At 39.0% G+C, this 20,403-nt stretch overlaps 1 protein-coding gene across 1 annotated transcript in view; it reads left to right on the plus strand.

Annotated features, from left to right (window-relative positions):
* Positions 1 to 1,878: 1,878 nt before the first annotated feature.
* The window catches only part of plagl2 (PLAG1 like zinc finger 2), a 56,617-nt gene continuing 38,092 nt past the window's right edge, over positions 1,879 to 20,403 (plus strand). The window contains exon 1 of the mRNA XM_023956394.1: positions 1,879 to 2,459. The gene's annotated coding sequence lies outside the window, so the exon portion shown is untranslated. The remainder of the gene's footprint in view (positions 2,460 to 20,403) is intronic.

Genomic DNA, 20,403 nt, shown 5'->3' on the forward strand with positions numbered 1-20,403 from the left:
AGATTTGATCTTCGGGAATTCCATGACGTCATATTTGCCTCATAGTCTCGCACTATATGTTTTTTATAGTATTTAGGGTGGGAATTCAGACACAGGCCAACGTAATTTTTGCAACAAAAACTTTAAACCAATTCTACTAAATTATTTTTATTGTTATTATTATTTTTTTTACAGGAAAAAGAATATAAGAAAAACTAAAATAAAGCTTTAAAATGGGAAGAATCTTTCATGAATGAACAGGTATGAATGATTTTTTTCATCTTAAAGTGATTTGATTAACTCTCTCTTATATTATTGGAGTTATTTTAATTTGTTTGATGGTCAGAAAACTGTTTTGATTTTTTTTCTTACATTACAGGAAACCAGATAACTAACTTAGATACGTGTAGATTTTTGAACACAAATGGAAAAAGAAGTAAACAAAAAAGGTTAAACTTTGTTTTTTTTTTGCTTCAACAAAACTTCTGTTTAAAACAATAGTTTTCTTTTTAAAAATAAGAAATAGCATTATTATTATTATTATTTTTTTTACAAAAGAATTTGATTTTTACTTGGTAAAATTAGCTAAGAGGGAGACCACAAAACTCTCTTTGTATTTTATTTTAATGCAATAAACAGAATTTTAATTTTTTCTTCCTCTAAGAAATAGTTTTCTGCTTTTTATGGATACTAAAACATAGATAATCAATAAAATGGTTTATACGTGTTGACTGTAAATAATAAAACATTATAAAAGAGAAATAAACTTTTAATTATAACTATTTTCTTACTTTTGCAGAAACAAAAGTTAAAAATTCTATTTTTATGAAGCTGTAAAAGCAAAATTTGCCGTTAGTACCAAGAATTTGTGGACAAAGTTTAGTTTTATTAAGAGAATAATTCGCCAAAGGAGCAGCGTAATCTACAAAAAGCGAAATGTAATCACGGAAAAGTAATTTTCTTATGATTTTTTGTTTTGTTTTCCGGCGCTGCTTTGTGTTTAAAGCGCCGGTGTCTTTGATGTTTACTTTTTTTTTCTACCAAACTCAACCGGAAGTCAGTGTCCAGAGGTGACTTTTCTGCGCGTGGACAGGTAGGGTCACGCTGAAAAAACGCGCAGAAGCGTCGTCAACAACTGGCATTTTCTGGCTCTCCTTCTGACGCGTTCGCGGACCGTAGGATATGTGGCTTCTTCGCGGAGAAATCGACGCAAAATGTTTGCCAACTGGACAATAATGCCCACTTAAGGACGCTATGCAATGTTTAATGACCAAAAATTGGGATTTTTTTCCTTAAATATTTTTACATCAAAAAATGCAACAAAACAAAAGGTTTATCTGAAAATGTTCCTGTAAAAATTGTAAATGTAAACCAAAATGTCATATGCTCCGTTTTGTTTAACGTTTGAACAGCACTTGAACACAACCTTCTGAAGACCCTCCACCCCTGTTCCACCTCCACACATGCAGCCCCCGCGGGCTCAGTGTTGCCAGGGTCCTGGGGGGCTGAGGTGGAGGAAAGTGATGAGGAAACGAGCTGACTTTTTTTTTTTTTTTTTTTTTAGAAAACGAGCTGATGCGCCCTGGAAGTAATACCCCCCCCCTACCCCAAGCACATTACCCACACCTACCCCCCCTCCTAAAATAAATAAATAAATAAAGTAAACAGCAAAGAGAAACAATGGAGACCCCCCCCTTTTTTGTTTTAAATTAAAACAAAATAACTTTATTATTATTACTAAATGGGATATATAACGAAAAAAAGAGTTTTTAACATTTTTTTAGATTTTTAAAACACATCTTTATCATTTTGTAATATTTTTTTCATTACAAACAAAAAAATGCATTTGGCACTACGTATTATTTCTGAATAATTTTTATTATTTTGTATAATCTTATTTTATCATTGAGTATTTTCTCCTAATCTTTTCTTTGTTAACTCAAGAATTTTTTAACTCATAAAAACACTTGTTGATGTTAAAAAAAAGATATTTTTTTACGGTAAATGACAAATTAAAGGATTAAAAGTGAACTAAACGTATCTAAATGTGTAAAAGATTCAAACAGGTGGTTGTGAAGTAGAGGCTCATGGGATGCGTGGGGCTGCAGGTGTGGGGAAGTGGGTCAGAACTGGGAGAACTGGCTGCTTTCTTCTGAAAAACCAGTATGATGTCGCTGGTTCAAAAAAAAAAAAAAAAAAAAAAAAAAGTTTGTGAAAGTGGCCTGACGTCACGCTCCCACAATGCTTACCGCCCCATAACTCGGCTGCAGCCTGCGCAGAGCCACACGCACGCTCAGGCCTCGGATTTCGAAAAATTACAGAAAAAAAATCGGGAAAATTACGAAAAGCGCAGAAGAAGCGGAAGAAAAGCGTCCAGCGGCGGCGAGCGTTCAGCCGCGGCGGGATCGGGGTTCGGGTCCGGGATGAAGCTCACCGGGACTGTATGTGGATCTGACTAATGCGCTGCTGGAAAGTTTTCGGTGAGTGAACTGCTCGCTGCCGCCGCCGCTGCCGCCGCTGCTGCTGCTTCGTCTTTTTCTTGTCGGGGGGGCTCATCGATCGTGCGGCTCTGGAATCCGCTTTTACGCGTTGATTCGGCACAGAACCGGGGGTGACACTTCGTCGTGCGCGACGCTCGGCAGGCTGCGCCGCGGCCATCCGAACTTCGTGCGGAGTTATATCGCCGCGGCAGGCTGGAAGGAAGCCCGGCACTTATTTACTTCGTTTTCGTGCGCGCACGCCGGAGCCCCTCCTGTTCTCGGCCGGTAAACGCGTCGCGGACGCGTGAGGCTGTTCCACCCGCGGCGGCGCACTTTGTCCCTGCAAAAAGTTTTCGGTGATCTGTGGAGCAGGAGGGGATGGATGGAGGGTCGGAGTGGGGGGTGGGGTGGGGTGGGGGGTGGGGGGGGGGTTCCTCAGACCTCTGGGACCCTGACTCGGAAGTTCGGTGGAACCGCTTCCACGCGCTCCATCATGCCTTTCTGGACTGGAGGGCTTTTGCTTGGAGCGCGTAAATAACAACTAAGTCCCGACCCAAAAAAAAGAAAAAAAAAAGGAGGAAGGGGGGTGAGGGGTTGTTGGGTTCAGAATGCGGGGGCTCAGTTTATGCACTTGTTACTGATAGCTGACGTTCCCGCAGGCTTTTTTACACGTCTGCTGTCACTTACGCGTGGAAAGGAGAGCAGAGCCAGAGGGGACTTTAAAAACGGACTTTCTGACAATCACCAGCGGATGACTCCAGTCGGTTTCTGCTGTGAATTAATTTGGGGCTGATTTTGTGGGTGGAATCCGCCTCAGACATCCCATCATCCCTCAGGAAAACACACATCTTCCCTCGTGTTCAGGTCATTCCACCGATTGACCTTGTTTTGTTGACCTTTCCACTGATTTTGTCCGTTTCACCTGAAGCGTTTTGGTCCCAAAAGCCCGAGAACGTTTGTCACACTGTTTGCTGGAGTCTGTGTTTATAACACTGCAACCAGCGTTTTCCATGAATTCAGATTACTGTCGGTGTTCTTGGGTCGCCTTCTTTTGTGGTTAAATATGAATTTCTGGAGCAAAGTGGGGACAGTAAAGTTGCTTTCACACTAAGCTTTTTGGTCTGGATTTAGTTTGGGATGGTCCAGTTGGTGGGCCGGTGCATTGACTGTATGTTAGAACTGGACTGAGTGAGTGTGACGTCTTCCATAGAAAATGCCAAACTCCCGTTTGCAACCAAATAACGTCAATTCAGTTGCCTTTTAAAAATATATACTATTGAGTCATCTGATTGGTTAGTTTATAACTTGAATAACAAAACATAAATATCCTGAAAAAAATTAGGATTATTAAGAACATGGTAAAAAAAGTATTGGAGCAAGAATGGTTCTTCTGTCAAATATAACTACTGGGTAATAGATGTTTATTTCTCTGTACAAGTCTGTGGGATTTTGGCTTTTTGGGACCAGCGAGTACTTCCTGTTTGGAACGGGAAGGGAGGGGGGTTGCTCAGTCCAGTTCTTACACACAGTCCGGTTTGCCTGAGAACAAGTTCCTGCAAGTGAACTCTGGTGCAGTTTAGTAAGTGGACCAGAAAGGAAATGTGATGTGTGATATGTCTTCAGCATTGACTGTTCATGAACACTGGACTGAGTGACCCCTCACCCTTTTGCTCTGATACCTTTTGTAAACATTCTTTTTGACAAACATCTTTTTTTAATGATATTTTTTCTATAAATCAGATGCCTCAATAACAGTAGGTGGTCTCACGTCGAACATTTGAAATGTTTGATTGACAGTTTTTGTGTATCCCGCTTTCAAGTGGTAAGGGGTGTGGACTTCCAACAAGCTCACTCCTGATTGGTGAGAGTGATGGCCAGTCGAAAAGTTGACTCAGACCAATTGCTGCTTCCCGACAGTTTTTGATTCCAACATCCCTTATCATGAAAAACGGGCGACTGAATGGACTTCATTTGAGTGAAACCATTTTCTTCGGGTGAATTCACACTCACTCGGTCCAATCTGTGGTCCACATCAACAGCCAGAGGCAGAAAAACCTCCTTACTGGTCAGATTTGATCAACTGTTTGACCTTTTCAGGCAGGTTTAGTCTGAGACAAACTGGACAATACATATCATAACAAATATGAATATCTCAGTGAAAAGGTGTGATTCAAAAACCTGGTTTTCCTTGGTAGATCTCTTGAAGGGAAACCTGGTTGGTTTTCTAACAAAAGCGTACAGACGCCTGTCCACTCACATTTCAAAATAAAAGATGCGTCGGATGAAATGATATCTATTGAGCAGTTGAAGCCTGGTCACTGCAGTGCAGGTCAACAAACTATATCTCCACTCGATTTTCCTCACAAACCACATTACTTGAAGACCCACCTGATCATCTTTTGATCTATTTTTGAAGCGTTCCCAGTGGTCTTTTGATTATGATTATGCTGTTTTTAGTTGTTTTTTATTACATAGCTTCTGCAGAGCGGCAGGATTTCATCACCTTGGAGTTGTGTTGGTGTCGTTGGCACAGAGCTACCCTTTTCCCTTCCTGTCACCCATAACTGAGAGCTCTCTGTTTACATGCTCTCACTAGCATATAGTGGATTTATAGTGGATATATTGGAGCTATCCAGCCGTACAGTTTTGAGCCAGAGGTCAGCCCAGACGAGGAAAAACGAAGACATACGTGGATCTAGTCGTCTACAAATGGGTGCAACAGAAGTGTGTACATCACAAATTCGCTTTTATCCAACTGCATTTTTTCATCTGCTCCTGATTCACAATGATTTCAAAAAAGTAAGAAAAAGAAAACACACATTTCTAATTACATAATGGACTTTGCCTTATTTCTTATGCAGTAAATCCTAAATGGCCCTCTCCGTTTTTCACGACCAGCACAGCCGGCTGCTACAGCGGGGACGCAGTCCAGCCTCTGTCCCGGGAGAAGTTTAAAGAAACTTTTCCAAGGGCAGAATTCTATTTGACGTGAACGTCCGATGTCAAAAGCAACCATTGTTCTGCCGTAGCAGATAAGTGTGTCTTTACCTAGGAAACAAAACTCAATTATTCAATTAAATGATTGAATGAAGTCACTTTTTAGCATAAATTGGTCCGAAATATTTTTTTTAAGGGCTAACGCCCGAATTCAAAGACACTATTTTTTCATAACTCCCCACTCGGAGGGGCTAAATGTTGGGGTAGGGAGAAGCAGTAGGGGTGGGGGAAGAATTCGGATTCAGCCCAAGTTACGATATGAATAAAAAAAAAACCAAACGAACCAACGTCAACCGTAAGACGTCCATCCTGACCAGCTTGTCTCAGGAAAAGCATCGCAAACTTCCAATGGCTTAAGCTGTTTATTTGGGTTTGCTAATAAATTTGGCATCTTCTTACGGTTTGGTTTGGTTTGGTTTCACACCTGGCACTTTCAGGAATAAACCAAAGACAGAAAAATCTTTCTGTTCCAAAACCTGCTCATTGGGGGGGGGGGGGGGGGGGGGGGGCAGTAATGCCCAAAACAAGTTCTGACCAGGATGGGGGACAAACCAATAAGAAAGCCTCTGCTACTTCTGGTTCTCTGTATATTTATAGAGCTTTGCACTTCATCACAAAACATGTGAAATGCTGGTGTCGATTCACGGGACGACCTGTTTCTGTCGTGCTGACGTCCTTCACTCCGTCTTGGTCTGAAGTGAACTCTTGTTCTCAATCAGACAAAAACTCACTTTTATTGTTCAGAGTTCCGGTTGGACCTGCAATGAAGGACGGGAAGTGACTTCTGGTGTGGATCAAATCTGGGAACACACCCTTTTAAAAAATGGTTTCAAAAGGAAGTTTTCATTTTAAAGAAGTTTCAGGGCCGTCAAAACACAGATTGAAGATGGTGCCATAAAGTCAGCTGGACTCTTGTCTGTGGAAGAAGATGATGATTGGACAAACAGAACACAATTTATGGCTCTTTGGGTTTGAATTTTGCACGATTGTTATTTAGCTCTGTCCCGATCCGGTCATCTGATTGGAAATCGGGCCCGATCACATAGTTTCAGACTTGATTGGAAGCTGCATCCGAACTGGGATTGGATATTTATTTGTAATAACATTTAAAGCTGATTATTACAGATTAATACTCTAGTGGAAGTCTGCATTTCATGAAGTAATTATGACATTTTATTGAGCGGCACTTGCTTGAGCAGGAAGTGCAGAAAAACAGTTATTGATATTGACAGATTTAGACTTTGGGGCTCAAAAACCCGGGAAACAACCCGGAACTCTTAATAAACGTTGAAATCTGATGTCAAGTGTTGGTTTTTCAAGTGTTCCCTTTTCAGAAAACATTTGGAGGGTAAAACCTGTTGATCGTTGATCTGTTAAGAAAAATTTCGACAAATGCTTTTAGCCTTGGAAAAGTTCCAAATATTTTGTCCTGGTAATGTCGCTTTATGACTTGTGGCAAAAAGGCGCAGGTGTTTTTGTTCAGGAGCTCCCAGAGCGGCTGATCCCTGATTTGTTGCGCTCTCGCCGAAGACTTGTCAGCCGCACTCTGCTGCACACGCATGGGACCCGTCCTTTCAGTATTTGCGTGGCGGGAAAAGTCGTCCGGCTGCCTGCAGAGCAGGTTTGATGAGGGTCTGAGCTGGACTCAGATCAGAGAGGCTCTAGGTGAGTTCGGTCTGAGTCAGGCACCAAGCCATCAAGGCCTCCTGCTACATAATAAGGAAATGGAAGTGCGTTTGTCACGAGGCCATGCTGGTTTCTGCCAGTTGCAGTGGAAGTTGAGAGGCGTGTGTTGATGTTTGCTGCAGCCACCCAGATGGCGATGGATCTGCCCTGCAGCCTTGTGCAGCGTAGCTGTTATTATGGTGGGTTTGGCTGCAGTGACAGATTTGATTATTCCCTTTCTTTAGCTTTTTTTCTTTCTTTCTCCCCACATGCATGAAGTGATATGTAAAAACATTCCTTCCACTCCTGATGATTATTCCCCAGCATTCCTGGCTGCATCGCTCAACATGACTTTCTCTTCTTGGGTCCAGCTTCTTCTCATTAAGCTCCATGCATCGCCTTACATTGCTTCCATGCCCCTGTGGTCGGGAGTCAGCACGTTTCATGTTTGCCCCAGTGATTGAGCTGCTCCTGATGTGTGTGTTGGAAGGAGAAAGGACTGTTTTGGAGCTGGAGGGGAGGTCTTCGCCTTGTAAAATCTCCCACAATGCCTTGCAGCCCTCACGGGCAGCGGCGGCAGCAATGGTGGCAACAGCAGGCTGATTTCCATGAGAAAAGAGCATCAGTTGGGTAATGGGAGGGACAGCTCTCGAGGGGGATAAACATCGGAAAAGCTCTGATCCCTTTCTTTGTACTTCTTCACCTTCTAGAGGCGGGGATGGGACGGGGTTGGGGCAGAGGGGAGGCGGGGAGAGGGAGCAAAGGACACCGGGTTCACGCTAGAATAGACGATGTCCGCTGAAGAACATCCGACTGTTTGTCGTTTGGAGGGGATGGCGCCCAAAAACCGCTGCGGTCAGGAGTGTAAACACGAGGTGTTTGTACTTTTGTGTACTCTCAGGTCCTCCACAGTGTTTACATGCATGCATGTTCAGTGCTGCGAGACCACATGTCTGCAGGGCAGTGTGTGAGGTTTCTCACAGGAGCTGCTGGGCTTTCAGGGGGGGGGGGCATGTTGGATGTAAAAAATGGAGAGACAATCAACTTAATTGATTGATTTATATTCCAACAATCCAACCAGATCAATCTGTCAGAGAGGAGTTGTTGACTGTACCATATAAAAATACTTTCAAAATAAAATATATATGGAAAATACCATTTGGTCTCAGACATGGTAGGTTTATTATACTATAATATAAAAACAACCAAGTGCATCACATGTCTGTGTTGCCGCTGTCAGCAAAAAATGATCCAGCCATCATTGCAAAAACAACAACTTTATGAAAAAAAAATGTGAATGGATTTGACATTAATTCTTGTTTGCTTGTTTGTTTGGACACATATTTAATTTACACTTGAATACTTTTTCAAGAAAATCTGGAAAACTTAACCTGCACTGTTCAGGTCCAGGTATTTCTCTCTGATGCACACTGGTGGAAGTCTTGAGGAAAGATGTCCCGAATCCATTTTAGGAATCGGATCGTTCAAAATGAACAGACATAAAAGGAATCATTTCCTTCCTAACAAAAAGTCTTTGGATTGCAGCTCATTGACAATTTTACAAAAAACCACTTCCAAAATATTCTAGAAGCAGTATTTAATGGATAAAACGGTTCCAAGTTGTTTTTAAAACAAAAAAACTTTTCTCACTATTCCTGCTATCATCAGGTATGTGAGTCAGAAATGTTCTTTTATTTGATCAAATTTAGATGAATAAAAAATTAAGCATGTACCCCCCCCCCCCCCCCCCCCGACAAGTTGCAGTTTTTTCTAATGTTATCTGTTGCTGTATGGTTTTTATTTTGTGTATTTTTGCAGTTATTTTTCATAAAAATGCCAATTAAAACTTGAAATTTGCATAATTACAAAGTTTGAAATGCTTTGTATTGAAATCCTGTGTGACTAAAGCAGTTTGCTAATAGATCATTTGAATGGTTTTGCTCATTTTAGCTCAAGCGGAACAACAGACAAAACTGATTTTACCTGCAAAATTCTCTAAAATCCGGATTTCCATTGTACCATTTGAAACTTAAAACTTATTATTAGATCAAAAACTACTTTCTGACCTAAAATATATTGACCCTTAACGTCTGAATTTATTTAAGGCTATGAAAAAGAAATCACTTTTGTTTTTGCTTACAAGTAGATGCTACATTTAGATAGAAGATGATTTATTTACCGTTTTTCGACTGCAATTTGATTTTAGTCTTCACATTTTTACATTGATAAACTTAAAAGTTGTGTCTGAATTCACTCAGTACTCCCCGGTTATTGCACTACATAGGCGCTAGCCACTGTTCTTTTAGGATCTCCGAATCATTAAAAGTCCAGTGGCTTGGAAAATTCCCAGAAGTCTCTGCAAAAAACTAGTGTGCATCAATGTATGTGATTTTATTTTTTATCAATCACTCACGTTTTCATCATCAGAACATAGTGGATTCATAATTGGTAAAAAGTTGATATTTGTTAGGTTTTTGCTTCAGTAAATGGGTGACGGCATATTTGACAATAAAATAAAACCCCAGAAAAGATGTGAGGATTGTGTCCAAATTACATTAAAACCCAGGATACTGGATATTTCTGGACTATGTAGTCTTTTAGGAATTAGGGATTTGTGAAGGAATTTGGACATAGCCTACATTTTTGTGATTTTTTTTTTTTTCAGTTGCAGCTGTAGATGCATTTCTTTGACGGTTTGAATCTGTATGAAGCCAAAACATTTTCCTGTATATTTTCAAAATAATTCAAGGTAGTTGTGGTTTTTGTGAAGGTTTTTTGGGTGCAAACACGATTTTATTGGTGTTATAGTAAACAGAACTCAATGCATATATTTACAGCGGTTAGCTGGCCTGTCAGAGGGAAGAATGGGGCTTTACTGGGCAACGCACTGATTAAAAACAGACGCATGAAGGCGCGGCGCGGCGCAGATACATGCGTGCATGCACACAAATATTTACAAGGCTAATTAAAGTTAAAAAAAAAACAACTTTTCATTTATTACAGTGCAAAAGCACAATTTATGGGAAATAAAGGCAGGGTTTGTGCGTTTTGGACCTGTGCACCTTCTGATTACTCCTGCAGTCGGCCGGTCAGAAATAGTCAGAGGATGCGAGATGCTTGAACCACATACTGCCACTTTTCCTTGTGGTTCTTTTTCTAGGAAGAGCGAGGCAGCTGTGGTTTTATGGAACCAACATCAATCCATCAACCAGTACTCACTCGCACACATCATTCTCACTCCCGTCTTTTTTCCTCTCCCTGCATCCTCTCCTTTTCTGCCAGCCTCCATGCATCCTTGCTGCTTTTCTTCTTCCTGCTCTCTTCGCCGTCCATCTGGCGCTCTCTGTTTTGCTCTTCATTCATCCCTCTCTTCTAGACTGAGTTTACAGCCCTCGGGCAACTTCCGCCGGGCTGTCTGCCACAGATTTATTAATAGGCTTTTCTCTGTGCAGTAAACACAGCGTTGGTTCAAGGGGTCGTCTCTCAGTCACTGATAGACTTGCACTTAACCTTATAGGCACTCGCTGACTCCGGAATAGAAGAAGGTCTGTTGGTTTCAAAGATGACCCACAGCAGAGGATATTATTGTGAGGGGGGGGCCAACCGTTGATGTGGTTTGCAGTGGAAGCGACGCTAAAGGCAGTGTCACACATCTATAAACTACCGTAACTCTTTGACTGTTTACGCAATCAATGTCATTTCTAACAATATCTGGACAAAGCAGCGTTTTTTTTTGCGTCAGCGTCAGTTGGTTTACGTTTTATTGTGTCGTTTACTTCTGTAAAGTGTTGCGAATCAGCGCAGAGCCGCTTTTCTCAGCTTCAGAGCCCGCTGAAAAGATGGTGATGGCGGAAATAGTTGAGGAGTTGCCTTGAAGGGCTAAAGATCTAAAGAAGAGGGAAATGAAATGAAGGTGAAGCACTGAAATGTGCTGAATATTAATGGTGAATATAATAAAAGATGTTCCCTCTGAGAAGTGGGATGAAAGGCTCTTTAGCCCGTTAACGTCAACGCCGTCAGCATCACGAATGAGAGAGAGTGCTTCTTTCCTGGATCGGGATTCAAGCTTCATAATCCTCTTGGAAATCAGTGACTTCCTTCGGAATCAATATATTTACATTCTTTTCATGATCAGATAAGATAAATCTAAAAAGAAAACATTTTAAAGTGGTTTTAAAAGTGTTCTGGTCCATGTGTGTAGTGGTGATGTACTGATGTATCTAAAGTTGGGGTTTTCTCCAAACACAAGAAACTAGAAAAACAATATATTTTCTTTGTTTTTTTTGTTTTTCTAGATCACCAAATATTGTTTTTGCCAGAATTCATCACACGTTGTCCACTTTGTGAAACTTCTGCAGTGGTTCTACTGTTTGGTGAGAGATGCTGTTGTTATCTGGACTTTAAGGGTGGATTCAGACGGGAAACATTTGGTTTGCTTTAAGTGAACCAGAGTTCCTTTTCCCTGATAATCTAGCGAAGTGTTTTTCAAGCTTTTTTGAGCCACGGCACACTTTACCCCTGACAAAAGTCCTGTGGCACACCAGCATCCAAAAATTAAAAAAGGATGAACTCTATAGTCTGTATTGATGGACTGTCCCTCCACAATCTCACGTGCATTTTTGTCATAATTGTGACAGAAAAAGCTAAAAGTTGTAATAAAAGTTAAGTCAGTTTTCAGTAATAATTTTTAACTAAACTATTTGAAATTTTACCCTGGTAGTTGTTTTTCCCTTCAGTTTATTGACAGGCAATTTTATGTAACCTCACAAAAAAACAAATGTATTCTTTCTAAATATTGATTTATTTAAAACAAATTTTTTTAATGTTGGTGCAAAGGCAGCTGTAATTTATGAACAATATGATCACAATATGTTTGATCATATTTTACACACAAAACACTAACATTATATTTATGTTTTCTGTAGCTACACAAAAAGTGAACATGTTGAAGTTTTATTAGTTTTTCTTTAGTTTTAATCAAAGATAAAGTTTTTGAAAACTTTAACAAAAAATGTTTTATTTCTTTATTTCAATTTAGTTTATTTGTGTCTGTTGGCCACTTCACCTTAATCCTGTTTCTTAAATGTTGTTATTAGTTTAACATCTAAAATAATCCAGACGTTATTAGAAAAGTGTTTCAGTTAGAACGATGACTTGGACCAAACTCTGGGATGTTTGGCTGTTAATAAACACAAACCTGGAAGGAGAACTAAAGTGTTGACCTCTGATTTCATCAAGAAGATTTCAAAACTCTTTGATGTGTGTTCGTTGTGGTTTCAAGACGTTTAACGGGGAAGACTCACATCACGCTGAGACGCTGTCACTTTAACCCTATGCATCATGGGAGATGTAGTGATGCCAGACAGATTCTCGTCTCTGTGCTTCATCGTTTTGTTCACTTGTTCCACAGTCTGACACTGGATCCCGCGGAAAGCTAAAGACGAGCATTAGCTTGTATTTTCTTTGGAATTGAGAGACTTTATGAGCAGAATCAGAACAAGGAAGTGAAGACTTTAACCACATCTGATTGGTCAGACTGATGACGTGTGAAAAGGGGCGGGACTTTACCGAAAACAGAGCTGAAGCTGTGGCTAAAACCCGGTACCGTCATTCTTATCAAAGTGTTTTTAATAGAATCAAATAAACAGAAAGAAAAAAGTATTTTATGATCTTTCATATTCCTAACTGCTCAGTGTTTTATCAGGAACTGTTTGGATTAACACAGAGCGGATATCCTGGAGATGGTAAATGTTTTTAAATCAGTTGATGAGGGTAATTTATTTCCCACGGCACACTGCCTGAAAAACACTGAGCTAGAGCAACTTTTCAGTCTGAATCCACCAAAGTGGACTCTGGTCCAGGACCAGGAACCGCTCTCTGCCCCATCTTTGGAGGTGGTCTCGGTTCGTTTCCAATTATACTGAACTTTGGTTCGCTCTGAGATTCCTCCGTCTGAATAGGCTCTGTGCTCGGGGCGGAACAACTCGACCAAAACGGCAGCCGTAGCCGGGCATTATGGGATTTAAACAGGGTAGGAAGGTTACAACCATGACGATGAGACACAGCAACTCATTGAAATGTGGCCGGATGAAGGCAGGCTCATTGACACAACTTTTAAGGTGACACACTTTGCTTTTCATTATTTCCCGACAATCTATCGGTCACAAACACTTATCAGCGTACCTTCATCCCTGACATCTTGCAACATGTCTCGCATTACCAACGTAGCGAGTAAAAAGTGTTGTACCTGACGTTGATACAGACGTTCAATGTTGGTTTCTCACATTGCTTTGCCCCGCCCCTTGATTCCTGGCCAATGACTGAAGAGATCTTTTGTCATGTGGTTTTGGTTGAAAACAGAATCGTCCGGTTGAAAAGCAGCCTGAATACAGACCAAATGCAAAGTTTAGGACTCTGTCTGGACCGATGGACTTTTCCGGTCTGAATACACCCTAAAACGATTCCTAAAATAAACTTCAATAAATACTTTTAAATCAAATTACTTACCCAAAGACAAATTATAAAAAAAAACATTTTTAAAAACAGGAATGTTGAAATGAATAAAGAATTGTAGGATGCTGAATGCAAAGCGCTAAACTGGTTTATAATGGTGATTAATGCTAATTCTCATCAACATTTTTAGCCAAACTGTTCAGCCAAAAATGTTCAACGGAAAATGCTTAATTATTCCTACAGAACTGGAACCAAAGTGTCAGATTGCTATCAAAAGTTCTGACATATTTGTTGAGCACCTTTTATACTTACTTTATACTTTTAAATGCCCTACATGTTTTCCTAACGGACCTGCCAGTGAAGCTCCTAAACTCACCTGACTCAGGTCATCTGCAGCAGATGAGGCAGGATTTCTTAAAAACCATCAGGATGTCGGCCCTCGAGGCCTGGAGTCCAACGCCCCCCATTTAGAGGCAAAGAAAACAACAACAAAGAAAATATATGAGGCTTAATATGTTAAAAAAAATGTTAATGAAAATCTTTAGTTTTGTGAAATATTGGTTCTAAATTGTTTCTGAAATCTTAACTTTTCAAACTTTGCAGCAAAAATGTTGGAAAACCCAAAGAGCAGTTCAGAAAAGTGTGATTTGAAAAAAATGATAGAAAGATCAGAAATGTTAAATCCAATGCTAAAATGATTTTAGATTGAGTGAGGAATGAATCATTTAAGGTTGATATTCACCTCTGAAAGTAAAACATAGAAGGACTTTTAAAGTTTGTTAGTCTTTCCCTGTTTTGCCTGACTTTTTTTTTTAACCTGAATTATGAATTCATTGTGAATTTGTTCCTGTTAATCGACATGTAATTGAAGATCCGCTGACCTGAGCCTTTGGGGCAGAAACTTTTATATCCGGCAGTGAGAAGCCCCTCCAGGTTTGCTTTTTGGCTCTGAGCGTAGTGCGATGGCGTGGCCCGCAGGCTGCGGGTCGTCCCGCTGAAGCAGAGATGCAGGTGCCGCTGCTCGTGCAGTGGACGTCCTGGGTCTCGGCTCTGGAGCAGCTGGTCTGCAGAGCCTCTGAAGGAAACCCAAGCCTGCGCGCCGCTGAGCTGTCATCGCGCCGGATTGAAAGGTCAGGAGAAGAGCGAGCACGGTTTGGGAGGACGCTCTGACATCCTGGCAGTTGTTACAGATGTAGGCCATATGATTGGAGCCAGAAACACATGTCAGGACTCGTGGTCGGACTTTGTTTAGTTGGAGCTGCAGAAGCGACACCGCAGTCTGAAGGATTGGGTTTATAGGCTTGTTTATTGCGTTGTGTTTGTGCTGCTTCCATCATCCGTTCAGGAGGAAACTCCTAAAGATTATCCTTTGTTTGGGTTTGAGATTTGACCGCCAGGATACATAAAGCTCAGGAACAACTTTGTCAGAAATTTATAGAAAATATTCCCTTTTATGGTTTTTCTTTTATTTTTGGGGCCAAAAGGGCAAAAACTTTGAAAAATGTATGTTCTAATAAGAACAATAATTACAATGTTTCATATAAATTTGATTGTATCAAGAAGTGCAAATACTTTAAAAGTAATTCTTTAAAAATCCGCAGCTGATTGTTTGAAATTTCATGAAGAAAATGGATAATAAATAATTGTTATAATTGGTCCTGAAGAACAGAAATGTATCGTCATCACGATATCAGCCTGTATGATCCGCGTATCGCAAACGACCACGTAAACTGCAATACACAGTTAATTGTTTTAACACATACTAAAACCATATGTAGAGCCTTATACACATTTGACCAATCAAATGGAGCCTTTGATCTTAGAGGCCCACCTCTTTTTTAATAATAATAATAATTGAATAAGTGACATGGAAATTATGTGTTAGTTGTTTTTGGTATATCATGGTCGCAGTATTGATCGCTAATATTGCACAGTGCGATTTTTCCTCATATCGTACAGCTATAATAAAAGTATTTTACATTGTTCTAGGTTGTATTTTAGAATAAAAATGACTATAAATGGTTATTTTTATATAGTGTTTTGAAGAGAGCCTCTCAGAAATGTCTTTTTGTTATTTTCGTTAAGACATTTTTCGGTGCTCCTAAATGATTATAAATGTTCTATTATTGATGGCAGCTTTACGGTATTTAAACTTTTCGACAAATACGGTAAACTACATGAAAATGTGTTTTTATAAACTGCATTTTGATGCATTTTCTGATCATTTTGTTAAGTGAAGGAAAGGAAAGTTGGAAGTTTAGGAAACTCTTTGCAGTGATTTTTGCTGAGTATTTCTGGTTTTTTTTAGAGCTTTTTTGTATCATTAACCTTGAATAAAACTAATTTAAAAAGAAGAGGACATTTTTAGGTTTCAGTGACGATACCTCAAATAAAATGTATTTTTTTCTTCTCAAAAACAGCCTCACAAAAATGATATATGTAAAGATTTAGTATAAAAGCTTTATAATGTCGGTTATTAGACATTGTAGAGAAAAACTGCATGATTTATTACTAACTCACCAGTTTTTTTTATCCCTAAACTTTGTGTTCAGCTTCCGATCAGGGACTTTTCCCTCTGTTTCCTTGACTCATCCTTCAGAATTTTGTGAATGAACGAGATGAAAGTCCCGAATTTCCTGTTTGGTTTTCAACTAGTGGAGAAAGTAGATTATTGTTTATGGAAGCCTTGATTTCCTCACATCATAGAGGCGATGCTGAATCACAGAAACGCCGCTGTGACTCATCTCCACTCACGCCCGTTCCTCCGGTACAGTCATATCCAAAATACGGTTCTGTTCCGCTGGGTCCACTGGTCCTGAAGTGAGTCAGCGAATGGATGAAACCTTATCGGAGCGGGGAGAGCGACTGACTCGCACATTCTTCCTGTCTGCGCTCTGAGCCGGGGCGGCCGCGGGGGGCTGAGCGCCGCAAAGCCAGGCGTCCTCTCTGACTTCCTCCACAGCTTTTTGGCTTCTGCTCCAGAGAGGCTGATGTTTTGGTGTTGGTGCGTGCCACGGCGTGCTGGCTCCACACGCCAGGTCCCGCCGCCAGATTTCATCAGGAAAAGGGAACAGAGCGCATTCTTCCAGATTTTCACTGCTGAGATCAAACAAGGAAAAGATTTAGAGGAAAATGCAAAAAAAAAGATCAAATGTAAATGTAGAAAACCTTATTAGAACCTCAAAAAAAAAAAGTATTTTAGACAAGAAAACAGAACATTAAAAACTTCATTAATGAAACAAAAATCAAACTGGAAAGAAATTAGAAATCAATAAAGTATAAGTTAGATCAATTATAGTTATTTGTTTTTCTAAAGTCCAAAATTTTTATTGATTTTATTTATTGATGACTTAATGTAAAAAACAAAACGTTGGCTAAAGCAAAAAGTGAGATTCTTGAGCTGTTTTATGTCCGTTTAATTTTTTCTGAATTATTTGTCTGCTCCATAACTTAAGGAGGTAATGTTTGATTATCTTTGTTAAAATGTTTTAAAAGCATAATGTAACACTTTGTTTTTGAAAAAGTAAAACTTTTTCATTTAAAAAATATGAATTTTTGAAACATAAGCGTACAAAATTAGTCTTGTAAATTGTCACATTTTCTTTTCATAATTGTATAACTTTTTTCTCACATTTTTATGACTTTATTCTCATATTGTTTATCTAATTTTATAGTGGACCTAATATCACACTGTAATTCAAATAATGAGAACAGAAAATGATTTTAAAAGCTGAAACAAAATACTTTTATATAGTGTATAATTTGGTTCTTATTTTATACATCTGAATGTTCCAGAAATTTGCATTGGAAGTAGTAATGTGTAATTTAATGACATAACTGTTTAACAAATTTCACAGAAAACAATTTTTGGCAAACAAAATTGACCAAAAACAGAAAACATTATATCTGCTGACATTTTTTGTTTTGTTTTGTTTTTTTAGCTTTTCAACAAAAAACATACAAATAAATAAATACTCGCATATGAATTAAAATAAGACAGAAAGTAAAAATGATTAAAAAACATAGAAAGTTTTATAGCTAAGATTCTTTTTGAATTTCTTTTGGGATAAAATGCCTTTGAGTTTTCCTCAGAATTTTTCAAAAAGCTTTGACAAAATTATTTTTATGAGCTGCAGACTAAAAAGGAGAAAATTTTAAAACTGTAAAAAAGATAAAACCAAAAGGATAAACACATTGGAATTCTCTGTATTGTAAAGTTTTTCCCTAAAAGGTTCTTTGGAATGTCTTCAATCATATGTTATTTTGTTTTTGCATAGACAGTGATCATATTTGCATAAGCCTCTACTTTTAAATGTGTAGCAAATCTAAAACAATCTTTTATTTGACTATTTAACTCAGTAAAATAATTATTTTTTAACTTGTTACACTTTTTGATAGAAAATATGCATCAAACGACTTCTGCTCCAAATTTACCGTAATTTAGCATCTACATGAAAGAAAAAACATATACGTAATTTTTTGTTTTTTATAGCTGAAAATAAATTTAAGCGGGTTAATACTGAATATAAATGTAAATCTGTAGTTATTGCATAATGGTAGCTATGGTATAAGATAGCTAGCATAGCAACATACGAGTCATATTATACTAATTTTTTCTACACAACCTTCAAACCAGAAATCTGACAGTTTTCCTCCACTTTCATTTTAAGGTGGTATTGTTTATATTTTTCTTTATATTTCAATTCAATTCAATTCAATTCAATTTTATTTGTATAGCCCAAAATCACAACAACAGTCGTCTCGATGGGCTTCGAAGTAAAACATGAAATCAAAAGGATCACGAATACAAAGAGTTCAATAGAAAAATACTAAAATGAACTAACAAACTGACTAAGCTATACTGGCATCCCTGCCCTTAGACCCCCCTTCGCGGTAAGGAAAAACTCCCAAAAAAACCGGATTCCGGAAAAAACGAAGAAACCTCAGGGGTGCCCACATGAAGGAGGGATCCTCCCCCAGGACGGACAGGCGATTTACCAGAAATCTTAGAGAAGAATTAACTTATCTAAATCTACAACTACATATATAAAAGTCCAGCAGACGAGCTTCATCCAGCCGTGGTTATCGGGACAGTCAAAGGCGCGAGTCGAGCCGGAGACAGGAACCACAGCCAGGTGTAGGAGCAGGAGCAGAGACGAGGTACTCGGTCAGGTACAGAGCAGAGACGAGCCAGAGATGAGCCAGAGGCAGGATCCACAGCCAGGTGTAGGAGCAGGAGCAAAGGCGAGGTAAACGGTCAGGAACTGGAGCACGGATGAGCCAACTGGAGTCTGGAAGCACTCCCACTCCCCAGGAGGGGAGAGGAAAAGAGGGACAATACATGAATCGCACTGCACCAAACAGAGGCATGGAGAACTAAATGATAAATTATGATCAAGAATAGAGGAGAGGAAGGGTAGAAGTAAAAAAGGAAAGAGGACAGAACCCCAGTGCACCATAGTTACCCCAGCTTCAACTTCTAGCAGCCTTTTAAAAGAAATAGTTATTATTAAGTTTAATTTAAACAAACTAACATTAAGTTAAATAATCTCTAAATACTAACTAGTCTGACAATAAGCCTGTCCAAAGAGGAATGTTTTCAGTCTAGCTTTGAATGTAGAAACTGAGTCGGCCTCTCTTATATGAGCTGGGAGTTTATTCCATAAGACAGGGGCTTGGTGGCTAAACGCTCTACCTCCAACCGTACTTTTACCAATTCTAGGAACCACAAGCAGTCCTGCATTTTGCGAGCGAAGTGTTCTGATTGGTTGGTAAGGGACTATGAGGTCCTTAATATAGGATGGGGCCATTCCATGTAAGGCCTTATAGGTTAACAGGAGGATCTTGAACTTAATTCTAGAATCAACTGGGAGCCAATGGAGCGAAACTAACACAGGAGTGATGTGATCTCTTCTGCTAGTTCCTGCTAACAATCTAGCAGCTGCGTTCTGAACAAGCTGGAGACTTCTTAAGGAACTCTTAGGACACGCTGCTAACAAGGAGTTACAGTAATCCAGCCTCGACATAACAAATGCATGGATGAGTTTTTCAGCATCACTCTTAGAAAGTATATTTCTGATCTTAGCAATATTCCGCAGGTGAAAAAAGGCAGTTCTGCACGCCTGAGATATGTGAGCCTTAAATGATAAATCCTGGTCAAGTAAAACCCCAAGGTTTCTAACTGTGGAATTGGGGGCTATACTTATACCATCCAGGGAGACTATCTGAGCAGACAGAGCATCTCTGAGGTTTGAGGTATTTGTGTGAATGTTTCTGTTTTCTACTTGAATTCATAGAAATTGAAGTCGGTGAGATGCAGGCGTGTTGTGTGGATGTTATAGTTTTTCATTTAAATGTATAAAATTGATATGTTTTAGATAAATACTTTTTAAAAGAAGTATTTAATTTCATTTATTATTTCCTTTAGTTCTATTTCGATAACATTTGAATTTGTATTTATTAGAATTAGCCTTTAACCGTTTTACAACGGAGTATAAGAGCTAGCATAAAAAATTAAAATCTAAATAAAGCTACGAGAATAAAGTTGTAAAATTAACAGAAATATTAAATAATTTACAAGAATTAAATCATAAAATAAATAGAAAAAATTCAGAATTCTACAGGAATAAGGTCGTAACATTTTGAGAGTAAAAGTAAAAAATGTAAACGAATAGAGTCGTAGAATTAGGATAGAAAAGTTGTAATTTTACAGAATAAAATCATAACAATTTGAGAAAAAAAGTAAAAAAAATTATGAAAAACAATAATTGTAATAATTTGTCAAATTACAACTTTTTTTGTGAGTTTAAGACGTTGTTCTAGCAAAATT

The sequence above is a fragment of the Oryzias latipes genome, chromosome 7 (assembly GCF_002234675.1).
Source record: "Oryzias latipes chromosome 7, ASM223467v1".
Classification (NCBI taxonomy): Eukaryota; Metazoa; Chordata; class Actinopteri; order Beloniformes; family Adrianichthyidae; genus Oryzias; species Oryzias latipes.